Source organism: Myripristis murdjan, chromosome 1 (genome assembly GCF_902150065.1).
Source record: "Myripristis murdjan chromosome 1, fMyrMur1.1, whole genome shotgun sequence".
Taxonomy (NCBI): Eukaryota; Metazoa; Chordata; class Actinopteri; order Holocentriformes; family Holocentridae; genus Myripristis; species Myripristis murdjan.
This window is the reverse complement of record NC_043980.1, coordinates 34,540,232-34,556,182: the sequence shown is the minus strand read 5'-3', so window position 1 is coordinate 34,556,182 and position 15,951 is coordinate 34,540,232. Positions and strand designations below refer to the sequence as shown.

Genomic DNA, 15,951 nt, shown 5'->3' with positions numbered 1-15,951 from the left:
TGACGCTTCAGCGGGACACGTGGCTATCGATGGAAACGGGCCGGGCTCCAACATGTGCCGTTCAGGGCGCAGGACCTGCTCACTGCAGCTCGGCGTCTCACTGACTCTTAAATCGGTCAAATGTTAACCTGCTCCTGATCTCTGCCATTTGCGTTGTGATCACCCTTCATGCCCTCATATACACACATTCTTTCCTAACAAGCAAGCAGTGGTCGATATTACATCCTCTAATTCTAGCCCACAGGCACACACGCACACATCACACCCGGCCTCAAATCTCATAGAGCCCCAGGCCGTTTTTTGGGTGCCTCGTCTATCAGACCAGACAGCCAGTTGCCTCTATTTCTCAGGTAATCTCTTCTGTATTGACTTAATGGGTTCAGGCTCTGTAATAGAGGTCATTTAGCACCATGGTTTAGAGCTGTGGAACATTATGGGTGAAAGTGGGGCTTACCGATCCTAATGTTACATTTTAGCTGCAATTTGGGGATATTTATGCTTCATCTTCAATCCCCAAACCCCAGTCCTCACACACCCCCCCAAAACCCCTGGAGTAGCACTCAAACAGCCCCTCGAGACCGCAGATTTACAGGATCATCCTTGTGTGTGTGTGTGTGTGTGTGTGTGTGTGTGTGTACAGAGTGGGGTTTCTGGATGGCTGATGGGTATAGATTGATTTGGTTTTGTTAGGCAGAGAGGATTTGCACCACAGCAAAGCTTTAGCTCTCTAAAACTCCCTCTCTGATTTGCTCATGCTCTTTCCCTCTTTTTAATAGGGACGGGGAAGTAATTAACAGCTACTTAAATTCCCTTGATGGATTTTGTGGACAGAGGAGAGAGGGGAAGGGGGTGGAGTGGTGAAAGACATTTCTATCCTCTGATGCTTAATGCCACCATTTGTGGAAAGCAATTTGTCCCAGAGATTTTTTTTTTTTTTTTTTTTTTTTTTAAGATTTGTTGTGAAAAAAATCTATTTCCTGATGTGGTGTTATTCTGTAATGAAGTGGAATAATACAAGAAGCTACTAATGCATTATGAAAATATCTTTGCATATATATGTGCAGTCATTGATTGCATGAAAATTTCAACTCCCCCTCCTGTCCTGGTGGAGTCCAGCAGAGACTAATGCTACCTCCTCTCTCATGCATGCTTTTAATGCTAATCAATCCCCTCCAAGCGTATTCTATAACTCATCCACTATTTCCTATTGTTTATTATCTAACTCGCTATCCAATAAAATCCTGTCTGCTGACTCTCCACTTCCCTTTACAAAGCAAAATCAATCGCCAACACATTTTAATCCACCAATCACACTGCAGACCACAGATCACCATAGCGACACTTCCTGTTGACGTGCTCACTCTTTCAGTAAAGTCTTGACTGCTTGTCTGTCCATTAGCGCTTCCAAAGCAGAATCAAACCCCACACTTTGCCTTTCCAATCACCTGGCCGTCCCCCAATGGCGGCAGCGACACTTCCTCTCGGCGTGTTTCGGCTTCCTCTCCAGCCCCCTGCGCTAACGACTGTGTCATTTGTTTCAGGACTGCCAGATCAGATGTCCCGAGTCCTGCGCGGATATCAAACCAGACAATGGACCTCCTGCTGCAGGCAGGGAGAACGCTGTCTACCCAGAAAGCATTCATTTCCCTTCTTGGGCTAATCCTCAATCCCAGGAGAGATGAGCAGGAGGCTAATGAATACAGAATAGGAAATGTGAGTCTGCAAGGCTGCTGGGACTGGGTGTTCAGCGCCATGAAATGCAGACCATCTTTATACACACTCGGACAGATTTGTTTGGATAGATACATGGACACACACACACACACACATACACACAAATAGACACACACACACAAATACACACACACACACACACACACACACACACACACACACACACACACACAGCATTTTGTTCTGCTGAACAGTTTTGGTAGGGAGTATAAATATTCCATGCAATGTAAGGGGAAACGCTTGAATGCGCAGAGACCCACGTGTATGTGTTTGTGTGTGTGTGCACGCCTGCACACACACACACACACACACACACACACACACACACACATACAGACACAGAGTTTATTTGCTGTACAAAACATATCTCAGAGAGGATCAGCGGTTAGATAAGTCTCATTATGAAAGAGTGCGATTATGGAACAGCCACGGCCTAGTTTCCACATAGGTGACCATGTGTATGTGTGTGTGTGTGTGTGTGTGTGTGTATGTGTGTGTGTGTGTGTCTTCTTGCGTAATTCTGCCCCTGAAATATTCACCATCTATCAACCTCTGCCAACCCCATGCTATTATGGCATGGGGTTGGCAGCAGCACAGAGCTCACACAAACTGAATGAAATTATATTCTTCTTCTTTTGTCTTTTTTGTCAAAATGTTTTGCTGTGGAGGCTTAACAGTTGAATAATGACAGTCTAAAAGTGAGATACTGTGCTTTATTTATTTTTAAATCCACATAACTATGCCTCTCTTATCACATTAAGGTCTTCAAAGAAAGACCAAAAAGTGCATCAAATTGTTGAATAAGCTTCATGACATACAAAGGACAAACAAAATGAAGCTGCAAATTTTGGAGTCTCAAACTGCCTCCACAATTTGAATAAAAAAAAAGATATTTCTAAATAAATGAAATCTGTCTCAAAAGACATTCAGTGGGATATTACAATATCCCACTGGATAGAAACAGAAAAGAAAACATAAAATAAGAGAAGTTGTAAGTTGTTTAAAAGTTGTCAACACTCTCAACCACAAGGAGAGATATTTCTAAGCAACTTGCATGCCTTCCATCATGCAAGTAAGTGCAGACATTGATAAAGTGGTCATGGGGAAATATTTTTAACACTGTAAAGATAATCTTTCTTTGATTAAATCATTTTTTTATTCATATACTTTATAAGCTATTTGTTTGGTATCATTATGACACTTTTACTCTTTGCTCACTGTTTATCTCTGTTCTTTGCTGTTGCAATGACCCAAATACCCCTCAGGGATCAATAAAGTTAATCTCATCATGATGCATTTCTAAAAATTCCCTCAGAGCCTGAGCCCAGTTGTTTTTTTTCATCTCTGAGCTAACAAATAACACACTGTATTTATTTATTTTCATCCTTTACTAGAAAAATAAGCTTGTCGGACACCAGTTTGGTGATATCACGGTATTAGTGGTAATGTAAGGTGGCAGAAAAAGGAAAGAGTCTTGATTTTGTTAAAGTGAGGGCCGACACCTCTATAGCTACCTGTCCAGCCACAAGCCTGTAATCTGCCTCCATCAGGTGTCTGACAGCTCTGGATATAAATACCCACCATTACTGAGAGCCTGGCAGGGGACCGATTGAATGCGGTTGAAGCTATGGCCTTCACTGTGTACCCACACACACACACACACACACTCTTTAGATACACATAAACATCACCTATCCAACTGGTAATCACAAACAAATGTTCTCAAAATAGAACTGATAACTTGTACTCAAAGCCAATATATAGATCCAGTGAAGTGTAAAAGGCCTTGGTAATGCTTTTAGGCCCTAACTAAAGAGGTGTGTGTGTGTGTGTGTGTGTGTGTGTGTGTGTGTGTGTGTGTGAGTTTCAGGGCTGACTCAAACTGAGGGACAGATGCCTCCCCTCCGCCCCTCCCCTGGATCGATAGCCCTCGCTCTAGGTTTTAATTAGCTAATCAGTGGAACATGGGCTTTTAAGCGTGGTGGGAGAACGCGGCTAAAACCTGGCGTCAATACCTATTAAAATGGCCGCCTCAGCTGCGGCGGTGCAGGCAAGACCATTGACTCCCAGCCATTGTCTTTTACGGCTTTCGAACCAGCTTAACGCTCTAATGAAACTCAGTGAATAGCTAGAAGGACAGGGCGAGTTAAACAGCAGAATAGGGGAGAGCGGCCGGGACACAGAAGTGTGTGGACGGCTGCCAGCTCTGCACATAGTGATCTGTGTGCGGACTCGCCACCATATCCTGATTTAGCCTCCTCCACTTCTGATACTCCACCTTTGACTTTATTTATTTAAATCCAACAATGCAGAAATGTTGAATAAAGAAAAACAAGGAAGCAAATCAACGCGCTGCTGGAGAAAACATAAGACGGCAGGTTACGTGTGAAACTTGCCCTTTGATGAAAGTTTTTTTCTATTCGAATTCAACAATAGAGCCACTCCTCATGCCAATTTGCAGCTTTTACACTTCATGCTGACATTAGTGATTGTCAGGTTGACACAGGAGGCTGACATTCACATGGTGACAGCCTTACCCGACCTCTGACAAAAACAGTCTTTCAAACTAAAATCCCGCTACACAATGGGAATGCTTTTTGCTTCAGAAACATACAAAGAAAAAAAAAAACAACAAAAACAAAAAAACAACAACCACGCCCAGTGAATCCTGGCAGAAATGCTACATGACTCGCCACTGTGTGTACTTGTCACATGCTGTAAATACCGGAGGGATCAGACGGAGCGACATGTTGTCAAGAGCCAGGCCATGCATTCATCAGACACTGTAAACTGTTTGGGAAATATGTGTGTGTGTGTGTCAGGGGTTGGGGTGGGGACGTGCCTGTGTGTGTGTGTGTTAGTGTGTGTGTTAATGAGGCCGGATGGCATTTGCTTTGTGTCCTCATGCATACTGCTGTGTGTGTGTGTATGTATGTGTGTGCCCTTATTTATACACTTACTTAGCGTGTCAGTACACCCACTGTATGTGATTGTGTCCTGTATTTGTATATGAATGTGGACAGTGTGTGTGCGTGTGTGTGCGTGTGTGTGAGAAACGTCCGTGTTTACCTTGAGCTAAAGCTGGGGGTGGTGGCTGGGTTTGGGTGACAACATGCCAGTGGTTTTCCAGAGCTGCGCCATCACCTGTGGTCACCAGTCAACTTCCAGGACAGGACAACAGGGCCTCTGGATGAAAACAACCTGACTGAGAGAGAGAGGGAGAGAGAGGGAGAGAGAGGGAGAGAGAGGCACAGATAAAAATAAGAAGCACGGCAAAACCTAAATCAACCATTTCTTCTGTACTGCAGCACAAACCAGATGAAAATAAGTCAATAAGATCCACAGTTACATAATAACAGTATGAGTATAACCTTGAGTATAACCTGTGTAACACTTGTTGTTTCCTCTCTGTTTCGAGACTCACCATTGGCTCTCTCCGGGACAACTCCCACACAGCCACCAATGGCCTGTAATTAGGACTTTAGTTTGATTTACCTCCACTCTGATGATATGGCACAGGCTTAGAAAAACATAGGCTAACTGATGCAACCCAGCGCAAATGTTTAGTCTCTCACCGACAAGGCTCTGCATCTGCACTCCCACTGCTGGAAGGCGAACTGCGATAACCGATGACGGTTCATGAGGGACGCCGGGGCGACTCTTGGGAACATTTGCTTTGTCGGAGCAAATCATAAATTCTTCCGAAAGCAATTGCAACATTTGTGGGAGTTTTTCCTCCTTTCAGAAATATTCTCCACAGCAACGTTTCTCATTTGACAAATCTAATTTCGTCCCATGAAGGGGACTGACCTTCAAGCATTATGATTTTAATCATTTTAAGATAAGATCAGATCAACTTTACTGAGCTCAGGGGGAAATTAGTCCCAGAGTCCCTGCAACTCTTTGTCATCCACCACGGCTTCAAAAGCATGAAGTAGCTTTTATCATCTGAGTGCAAGGGGAAAAAATGTAATGCAAAACAAAGCACTCCTTCACGGTTGTTTTTATCATAGTAAAGACAACTTGGAGCAAAATTTTGTTGCTGAGTCAGACGTTTGTCATAATGCAGCATCCACATATGACCGCGCACTATAAAGAAATTATCTGACGACAGAACATTAATCATTTAAAAAACAAACACGTCAAAGACATTTTGATTACATTACAAAGAAGCATGCAGTGTTCTCTGTGTGAAAATCAGCTACAATCATTCTTTCACTTTCTCATTAGCTACTCAGCAGAGATTAAGGCCTATTATTCATGGGGGTTCACGGGCAATAAAACAAACAAACAAAAAATCAAATGCAATGTATGACAGACATTAAATTAAAAAAGGTCCAAAATGTGTAACCTTGAGCAAAGACAAAAAAAAAAAAAAAAAAAAAAAAAAAAAAAAAACCCTGAATGTTACATGCAATGTTTCATCCACTGTCCGCCGCCTACATTTCATAGTAAGTGTGAATTCTGCTGCGGCGCACGCTGTTTGCTCTGAGATATCTTCCTGCCTGTCACAGCGCGAGATCACCAGAACATCGGTGCTCTACAAATTCATGGATCCTTTTATGAGGTGGGATTGCTTGGCCGTGAGAACTCGGAGGAATTCAATATTTTTCCGTGGGCATAATACACACCGGTGCCTGGCAATAAAAGAAAGAACAACAAAAGCGTCCATTTTCACTAGAAGAAGCAAGCAGGTAGATTATGAGGGAATGGGTCAGAGAGAGGTGGGGGGAGTGTGTGTGTGTGTGTGTGTGTAGGTGAAGAATCGTTCAGTGCTTTAATATGATGACTGCACCAGCCATTATCAACCTTGTAGACTGCTCTGAACAGAGAGAGAGAGAGAGAGAGAGAGAGAGAGAGAGAACCCCCTTCTTTAATAAAACAGGCCCTTTGCAGGAGTCTGATTAGAAATATCATTTCCTGACGCCTGTCTTTTTTCCCTCCATTAAATTGCTTGGTGCGGTGCAGGGATAGACTGTATATAATAAGCTGGAAGGGAAGAGGGGTGTAAAATAACGAAGGTGATAGACAGGGAATGGACGGATTGGCTGCTCCCCACAAACATCCAGGAAAAACACATGTGCACATGGACACACCCATGAGCAGACCATGTTCAGATGGATCCAGGTGCACAAACTCACACATGCGCACACATTGATGCAGATACACACACAGGAGCACACCTGTACGCACACACTCATGCGCTTGCTAAACCTGGTGTGGTGCAGGCGCTTTAATCTAATTCGGCTGCCCCTGCTTTGATTTGCTTCCATGAGTTTAATCTCCTGCCTCTTCAGCCTGTCCCTCAAATAAAACACAGGCATAAATAAACCAGCAGCTTTTTCAGCAGGACACACACACACACACACACAGGCGCGTGCACCAGGTGACCTACATAACAACCATACGCCTGTTCAGTATTTATTAACTACAATATCTTCTTGTGTCATCCTCCAGTGGAAAATAACAATATTATTTATTCATTCACAGTGTTACTGAGATGATTATCATGCAAAATGTATTCCAGTGCAACATATCCATCACACAGTTTTCTTTCATTGCTACTGCTGTGACTGTAAGTACCAATTAGCATCATTATAATTATTCATGAGCCTAATTAGCATGTCATATTTTACATCTATATGTTAGTATTACTGCCACAACAAATGGATAACTATTACTATTATTCGCTGCTTGCTCGGTGTGTGTGTGTGTGTGTGTGTGTGTGTGTGTGTGTGTGTGTCTTTGTATGATTACATTATCATCACGAGGAGAAATGGCCGTTTTGGAATGAAACAGTCAGTGCTTCCCAGCCGAGTGAGGGAGATGGCCTGATAAGTGGGGAGGTAATAAATAGCCTGATCCTGCCGTGAACAGCATGCAGACAGGCGTACACACACACACACACACACACACACACACACACACACACACACACACACACACACACACACACACACACACACACTCATTCCCTCTCTCCCTCTCACTCTCTCCAGCCCCTGTGGCCAAAAAGGCATCTGCTGCTCATGCTGATGTCATCTGGAGATAATAACCAGGCCCAGCATGGCACCAGGCCACAGCCAGCGCCTCGGACCCCCTCCACGCTGCACGGACTATCTGCGATCTGGCAATCCACATCTGGGCAAGTGAGCACCCGGCGGGACACAGCTGGGTGAGAGAGGTGGGAGAGTGGGGTGAGGGGTAGACATGCATGGCTGCTGGGCTCAGGGGCACCGACAGTGAACAGCTCAGAGTTGCTGTGAGGGTGTTTGGGCTCTGGCAGCCCACACCTGGAGCGGAGATTTTCTCCCCTGCGATGAGGCTCGTAGTAGCTGCAGAGCGGAGGGAGCAGCACCGGCTACCGCTGAGGGGGAAAATACTGCAAACAACAGGGACTGGAAACCTGTGGCAAGGCCAAGTGCAACCAATGTGTGCTCATAAACATAACTTGGATGTTTGCCTTTGGGTGCAAAATGTGTATTGTGGTGTCTTTCTACTAGTGTGTGTGTGTATATGTGAGTGTTTATGTGTGTATGTGAGTGTGTGTGTTGGGGAGAGGACTTCACAGATCAGGTGACTGTGTAAAGGGGTATGTTCAAATAGCCTGGGCAAGTCTACCCTATCTTTCATCGAATATCTCCATACCAACAATGTGACAATATTTTGAGGATGAATATTTGTGTTTTCAAGAAATGAATGCATAAGACAACAAAGAGAACACTAATGCATTATCACGATATCCAAAATCCCAGACGATATCTAGACTAATCTTGTCTAACACGATATGGATATAATATTGCTTTATCACCCAGGCCTCATATAAGGTTGTTTGTATTGTTTATGTTTAGGATAATGTGGATTCAAGTGTAAGACCCTGGCTTAACAAGGTTCCCCACTGTACTAATGCAGCTCAACAGCATTACTGCACTCTCCACTTTGAATCTCATATTCTGCTATACTCATACATGTACAGTATACACACACACACACACACACACACAAACAAATACACATGCATTCACACATGTTTAAATGTACACATGCACATTGACACATGGGCAAAATTAATGCTGTACACATATGTAAACACACATGTGCACAGACACACACAACACAGCCACCCACACACACACACACAGACACACACAACTCAAATTGACATTACATTACCACAGGGTCAGCCACTCTCACCATAATTCACCTTCTCAAAGTCCTTGGTGGGTTAGTAAATCTATCTGTGCTCATGAACGCTGGGTGTGTGTGTGTGTGTGTGTGTGTGTGTGTGTGTGTGCGTGCATAGTATCTCCTCATGGCCCTGCTGTGCTGAAAGGAGCTGAAACGAGAGAACAGAACCGAGGAATTGAGTTACTTTGGACAGGACGGCTCCCTCTCCTGCCGCCCACCTAAACCGTGGTCCATTATAGGAGCTATTAAAGGAGCTAACAGGCGTCAATCTGTCCATTTGGACAGCAGCGAGTGGGTGGACTGTTAAGTGGCCGCCTGGATGGCCTCTCCTATTGTCTTCCTCCTCTGTTTTTCTCCAACTGACATGCTCAACCTTTCACTCGCTCCTTTATTTTCTCTCTGGTCACTTATATTCTTTGGTGTTCTCTTTTTTTTTGTGCCAGTCTTAATTACTGCCACCTTTTTTCTCGGGTGTGCTTCTAATTGCCTCCTTTAATTCCTTCTTTCACTTGCACTTTCCATCTCTGTGCTTATCATTTTTTTCTGTCCTTTTCTATCTCTCAATTTTCAGACCTGCTTGTCTCCTATCTGCAAGCATCATACCTTTGCTGCAGCCTCTCTCTGTGTGTAGGAGAGAAGGAAGCCTTGTAGACGAAGAAATCAAATTGTCTGCTGCCGTCTAATTCCCCTCGACATCCACTTCAGGCTGGTTGTCTTTACCCACATCCTGGAGGGAAGAGAGGGGAAGAGGAGAGGAGGGGGCAGGGTTAGGAGGAGGATGCGGGGGTTGGGGGGGTAGGAGCTGTGGAGGTAGTAACCAAAGGAGCAGAGGTGTGTGTGTATGTTTGTGTGTGTGAGTGCGCCAGAGAAAGTGCATGTAGAGCAGTTGGCTGCAGGCAGATTCTCTGACTCCCTGTGTTTCTTGTCAGATCGACCGTGGATCAACCAAAGGCTCAGGCCTCACCTCAGCATGAATTTACAACACACCCGCACACACAGCACTGCTGTATTTCTTCAAGAGTAGATGGTGTCAGGCCTACACACCGGCATTGGAAGCAAAACATACCCATTTCTATTCTTGTGCAATAACTGCAGATGAATCCTAACAAAATTAATAGATCTGCATTGTTTTTTTCCTTATTTTTGTAATGTCCTATAGTTGTGCAAGTCATACAAATCAGTTCAATCAATCAAAAATGAATGTTGTCATATATCAGCTGAAAGAACATAATCACCGCTTGTCTGGGATAAAAAAAAAAATTGGCAACTCTACTCAAAACCGATAACACACATTATATTACAGTATATGGCTCTTTGTCTGACAGCTTCAATTAAAAATTATTCTAATAACGAATGTGAAGTGGTCTTGCACAACAAGTCATGCCAGCATTGAAACAAAGCCTTTGAAATGAGGTAATAACAGGAGACCTTTAGTCTCATCATTATCTGGGGTTTACTGTGAGTAAATGACATCATTATCACAGGGTATTGATTGTCTCCTGGCTGGGTAACAGCAGTGCGGCTAATAGATGGTGGTTATTCCAGCCAAGGCTACCTTTATAGACTGAAGAGGGCTTTAGGAACACATTACAGGCTTCAAACTGCAAGGCGTGATTACTTTTTTTATATCATGCAGCATCAAAATGATACTGACTTGAAGATATCACTTAATGGAGGACCCAAAGATTTTCTGAAGCTATAACATCATTGATGGCTACATTACAGTGTTCTATGTAATTCCCTTATTTCTCTAAACTCACATCCTGCATGTGCGCACACATGCCTGCATTGATCCATGCAGGTCTACACTCTTATATACACATACATGTACACACAAGCATGTACACACAAGCATACCCACATGCCCACACGCAGGCACAAACATTTGAAAACGAGCCCACTTTACCAAAGAACAGGCCACTCTAACCACATTTCACCTTCCTGGAGTCCCTTGAGTGGGAAGGAGAACCAAGACAAAAGATTTCTGTGTGAATAAATGGCAATAACAGAATGAAGAAATGAAAAGCGGCACGACTAACACAAGTGTCCTATTCATTTTTGCTAATCAAATCTCATGAATTTTCATTAACTATTCAGCATGCACTTTATATTCTTTTATTTCATATTCATTTTATATCCTTTTTATCGACAGCACCTTATGCGGATGATGCCTGTACGTTGCCTGTACAGTGGCCGTAGGCTAACATATACATGCTGGCACTGTCATTTCTGTATATTGTACACTATATGTATATTCACTGCCACTGTGTTTTTTTATACGACACTGTGTATTGTTGTGTGTTGTGTAGTGTGGCGTATGCAGCTGTTTATCAGCACCTGCTCAAGGAGCTCAAGACAAATGTCCTGTAAGGACAATATAGTTTATTTGATTTGACTGATTTAATATATAGTCCTCTCCCTCACGACTATCCCTTTTTAATAAAGAAAGTTGTTCACTGGTGTTATATTCCTTCTTCTATACATAACCAGTTGAAAATATAAAATTTCCAAGACATGTCCAAAATTTTCTGCATGTGTATCATGCTCCATAAGTTTTCCAAGCCCAACACACTTCATCATTTCCCTGATTTTTCCATGTATAGAATCCTTGAATCCTACATTTTTAAAATATTTGTGTCTACAACTTTGGGATTACAGTCATTTTTTTTTTTTTTTTAAAGATTTTTGCTAACCTTACATTGTTGTCTTCTCTTTTCTATCCTTAAATTCCTATATCATCTATTTTGTTTTTTTCTTTAAATAATAATGCCTTGTCACGCTTCTTGTGCCTCTTGTCTCACTGCTCCACTGTTTAAATGGGAATTAAACTGAAACTGTATTTCAGACTATCATTCTGCAGACCACTTTGTCATGGTTTGAGAAATAATAAATCAAAACAGACAAAACAGCAACGAAAATGCCATCTTTTACAGAACAAGAACCCAAAAGTGTATTTTCTCATTAAATCCAAAACACCATGAATTGCTGCTTCCTGTATTTACTGATTCTCCTTGCTCTCACTCATGTTCTTTTCCCTCATTTTTTCTTCCCTCTGTCTTCCCTTGAATCCTCCTTTTTCCCCAGAGTGTCTGCTTTGCCAGCGCGGGGGTCCGCTGCTTCTGCCAAACGGCCCGGCCCTTGCCAGAGTGGCTCTGACCCTGGCATTGTGTGTCTCTGACTCTCCCTGACCTTCTGCCTCAATGGCTCCTCACACAGCCTCACAGCCAGCCTCAGCCCTCCCTGCACCCTCTGTATCAGCTAAGAATGGGAGCGAGCCACAGGGAGAAAAAGAAAGTGGGGGGTGATGGGGGTGAACGCATGTGAGTGTTAAACTGAATGAAACAGTGATGACTGCCATTCTAGTGCTTCTACTGTACAACAGAAATCTTTTTAAGAAGCAAAGCGCCCAACATCGGCCTTCTGCTTTATAGGCAGAGGTGGAAAGAGTACTAGAAATGACTACTTGTTACTGTGCTGACAAGTAAAAGTACTCTGGTAAAAGTTGACTTAAGTAAAAGTAAAACGCAGCTCATTTGAAATGCACCTAGAGTAAAAGTTACAGAGTTACATTATTAGAAACAATAACTTTGTTAGATATGATCTTTTCCATGCAGTTCCAAAAGGATGAGAGTACAAAGTTCAGGCTGCATTCTTTTAAGAAAATTTGAAAATTATAAAAAAAGTATACAAACAAACTAAAAGCAGATAACTTTTCATCATTGCTGACTGACCATTTACTGTGTAAGGCTCTGCAATTTGTCAATTTACATTGGTCCAGTTTGTGATGCTTGAAGAGATCTTGTAAAATTTGTACTCTGTAGTGGATGAGGTTGAAAATGTAGCTGAGTACAATACTGTTACAAAAAATGTACTTGAGTTAGAGTAAAATTAGTAATTTAAAAAATACTTGAACATACAAGCACACAAAAAGCTAATCAATTACAGTGAGATGAATAAATGTAATTAGTTATTTTCACCCATTTATACTGTAGGTATCTGTAAAATCTCTTTTCCCTTAGAAAAAAAAGAGATGACTTTTTGATTTTGTTTTAAATCTCTTAACCACAAATTAAATGGAAGAGAAATCTTATTCCAAAGATTTACTTTAGATTTTAAAATGCTATTATTTATTCATTTATTTTTTAAAAATAAAATACTGGTGTTGTCGGATGAGTCCTTGGGTGATCATGCTGGATGTCAATAAAAACATTTATTGCTAACAATGCATGCAGTTTTGTAACCATGGTGAAGGCCGTACTTGTTTTTAATTCGGATGCCAGGAATAATTGTTTGCATTCCTTTGGTACTTGATAATGTGTGGCATGCAATGACTCAACGACAATCAATACTGAAACTGGCTGAACGGTATCTGCATGGAACAGGTCACAGTTCTGCTACATTGGCTCTGAGGCACCATCTTGTTTTTTTTTGTTTTTTTTTAAATCTCAGAACAATGCTGATTACGCATCTAAGCCACATATGACTGTCCAGGGTAGCACCCATGGATTCATGCACTATGCAGGAGTTTCAAGGTTGTTATAGAATTTCTTCCAGTGCACAGTCCAGCAGGAATATATTTACAAGTGCACAGAAGTTGCTATGGAGTACCAGCAATATCTCAATAAAATGAAAATACAATGAATCCATTTACATGTATCTGTAAAGTCACACCTGCTTTAATAATCCGGTTTACACGTGACATGTGCAGATTGTGAGGACATGACAAAAATAACATTCTTGTTCACCAGTTACACATACACAGCTTAAGCACACAGGTGTGTCTGAAGTGATTACATGTTTAAAATGGTTTCCATTCATGTAAGTTAAACAGTTCTACTACACTGTATACTATTGTTAGTCTGACTACAGACTAGGAGCACACTCTTTACATGGGTTCTGGCTTCCTTCTACGATTGCCTTGATCAAAAGGCACATTTTTGCATGCATTGTTACTGCATTGTCACATAAGATAAGAGATAAGATACTTTTATTGTCATTATACACATATGTACAATGAAATTAAGGTGCACAGTCAGGATGTGGACTAAAATAAAAGAATAACTGCATTGTCACATTTGGGCTTTGATAACATTTACATTTAAAAATGACACATTACCTAACATGAGGGCCCACATATTATGAGCTGGACAGCACAAGATGCAATGTCTTGTAGCTTCAAACGGCGACCTGTCATAAAAGCTGCTGGATTGGTTGTTGATACGGTGGTTGTGTGTGGAGAAACTGTTGACTGAGCAGAATTACCATGTGGGCTTAATCCATGCTGGTGCACAGGGAGATACAGGAGTGTGCTCAAGGTGAGCACTGCGTGTGTGTGTGTGTGTGTGTGTGTGTGTGTGAGAGAGAGAGAGAGAGACAGACAGACAGATGACTGCCTGGAGAGACTTACACGTGTGGTTGCAGACACTCCTATCTCACGTGCTTCACACCATGCCAGGTCAACGGTGGGTCAACTCTGTGGGTGGGTGAGAGAAAGAAAGAAAGAAAGAAAGAAAGAAAGAAAGAGAGAGAGAGAGAGAGAGAGAGAGAGAGAGAGAGAGAGAGAGAGAGAGAGAGAGAGAGAGAGAGAGAGAGAGAGAGAGAGAGAGAGAGAGAGAGAGAGAGAGAGAGAGAGATTTCTATTTCAGTTATAAATCCCATCAAAGCAGGCCACAAAGCAGCAAGGAAAACTAACAACAGAAAAAGCATTCAATCATCACAGTGTGCACTGGTTATGGTTGCTGCTAATCAACAAATCATCAAAATACCATTATTGTTATCTGCATCAGGCAGTAGCCAGGTGGAGATATTGCGTTTGGTAGTGTGTGTGTCTGTCCACAGCCTATCCCGCATAACACGCTGCCTATCAGCCTAATACTTCTTTGTGCACAGTTATGAGGGTAAGATAAAGGGCCTCTCATGGTTACAGTGATTCAAAACCTTTGAAAAACCTATTTTATATAACAACTGATTGCTAACTCCTCAACTATTTTACTATTTTTTCACCAGCCTAAGCACTGGAGAAGGGGGCACTCGCAGGCAGTGCCTCTGTGTTTTCCTTTCTCCTGGTAAATGAAAAGGCGTGGTTTGTCACCAAGTCCGAGCACTGAGAAGTGATATGCCTTGCGGAGATCTGCATGCCACTGGGTGAACTCTTATTTTATTTTTATGAAAGGGAAAGATGTTACAAATGGCCTCCTGACTGATCTTTTTCTGGTGCTGTGTGAAATCCCTGGTGAACAAATTAAGCTGAACGGTATGAAAAACCATTCAGTATATTCATAATGAAATAATCCAAAGCATTACCATCACAATTTACAGCTTTTTTGTCAGCATTTTCACTGTTGAAAATTACACGTGTCTATTCTTACATTGTTTTTGAAAAATTGGCATATCACTCTGCCTTGAACTTTGAGTGGAAGACAGTGAGTGTTTATTGCTTGACATCAGCAAATACATTTTTGATGGCATAGGGACAACATGAAATCCTTGTGTTTGTTTAATGTTAGATACTATTATGAAAATGTTGTAAAAAGGCCTACCATACTGTAAATGTGTTTCTAAATATCAGCCTGCAGCCTCATTCCTACAACTGCAGCTCACCAGTGTTACCAGTCATGATATAGGACTCTCTATTGTATGTGTTGTATGGTATAAGTGAGTAAATTCTGTTTAAAAATAACTTACATCGACATGTATGGCCATTAATCCCACAGCTACTACAAAACTGCTAGAGAATGCCAGCAATCTTAGCTCTGTTGCTGAGTAAATAACTGTATAGTGTATAGGAGAGCTCAAGAAAGGCCCTGTTGTTTTTAATTAAACTGACAGTTTTATTCTCACATCTAGAAGAGGGGAATTTGGCAGCAAAACGTGTTTCTGTGATGGACTGTGCGAGAAACTGTGGTATAAAACCATACACACATACGCCCAGGCACGGCTCACGGCTGTAAATTTCACACACACAGACACAACAAATCACACACATATGGACACAGACAGACACACACACTCAAATGCACAGACGCGGAC

The 15,951-nt window shown here is 42.1% G+C and overlaps 1 protein-coding gene across 9 annotated transcripts in view; it reads right to left on the bottom strand.

Annotated features, from left to right (window-relative positions):
• Positions 1 to 15,951, bottom strand: part of LOC115364623 (E3 SUMO-protein ligase CBX4) — a 72,200-nt gene that overhangs the window by 53,979 nt on the left and 2,270 nt on the right. For 8 of the 9 annotated variants that reach the window (XM_030059128.1, XM_030059184.1, XM_030059200.1 and 5 more), the window contains 3 exons: positions 14,330 to 14,395; positions 9,526 to 9,649; positions 4,804 to 4,935 (listed from right to left, as the gene is read on the bottom strand). The gene's annotated coding sequence lies outside the window, so the exon portion shown is untranslated. Of the gene's footprint in view, positions 1 to 4,803; positions 4,940 to 9,525; positions 9,650 to 14,329; positions 14,396 to 15,951 lie in introns of all 9 variants that reach the window. The other variant, XM_030059134.1, reaches the window with a different exon arrangement.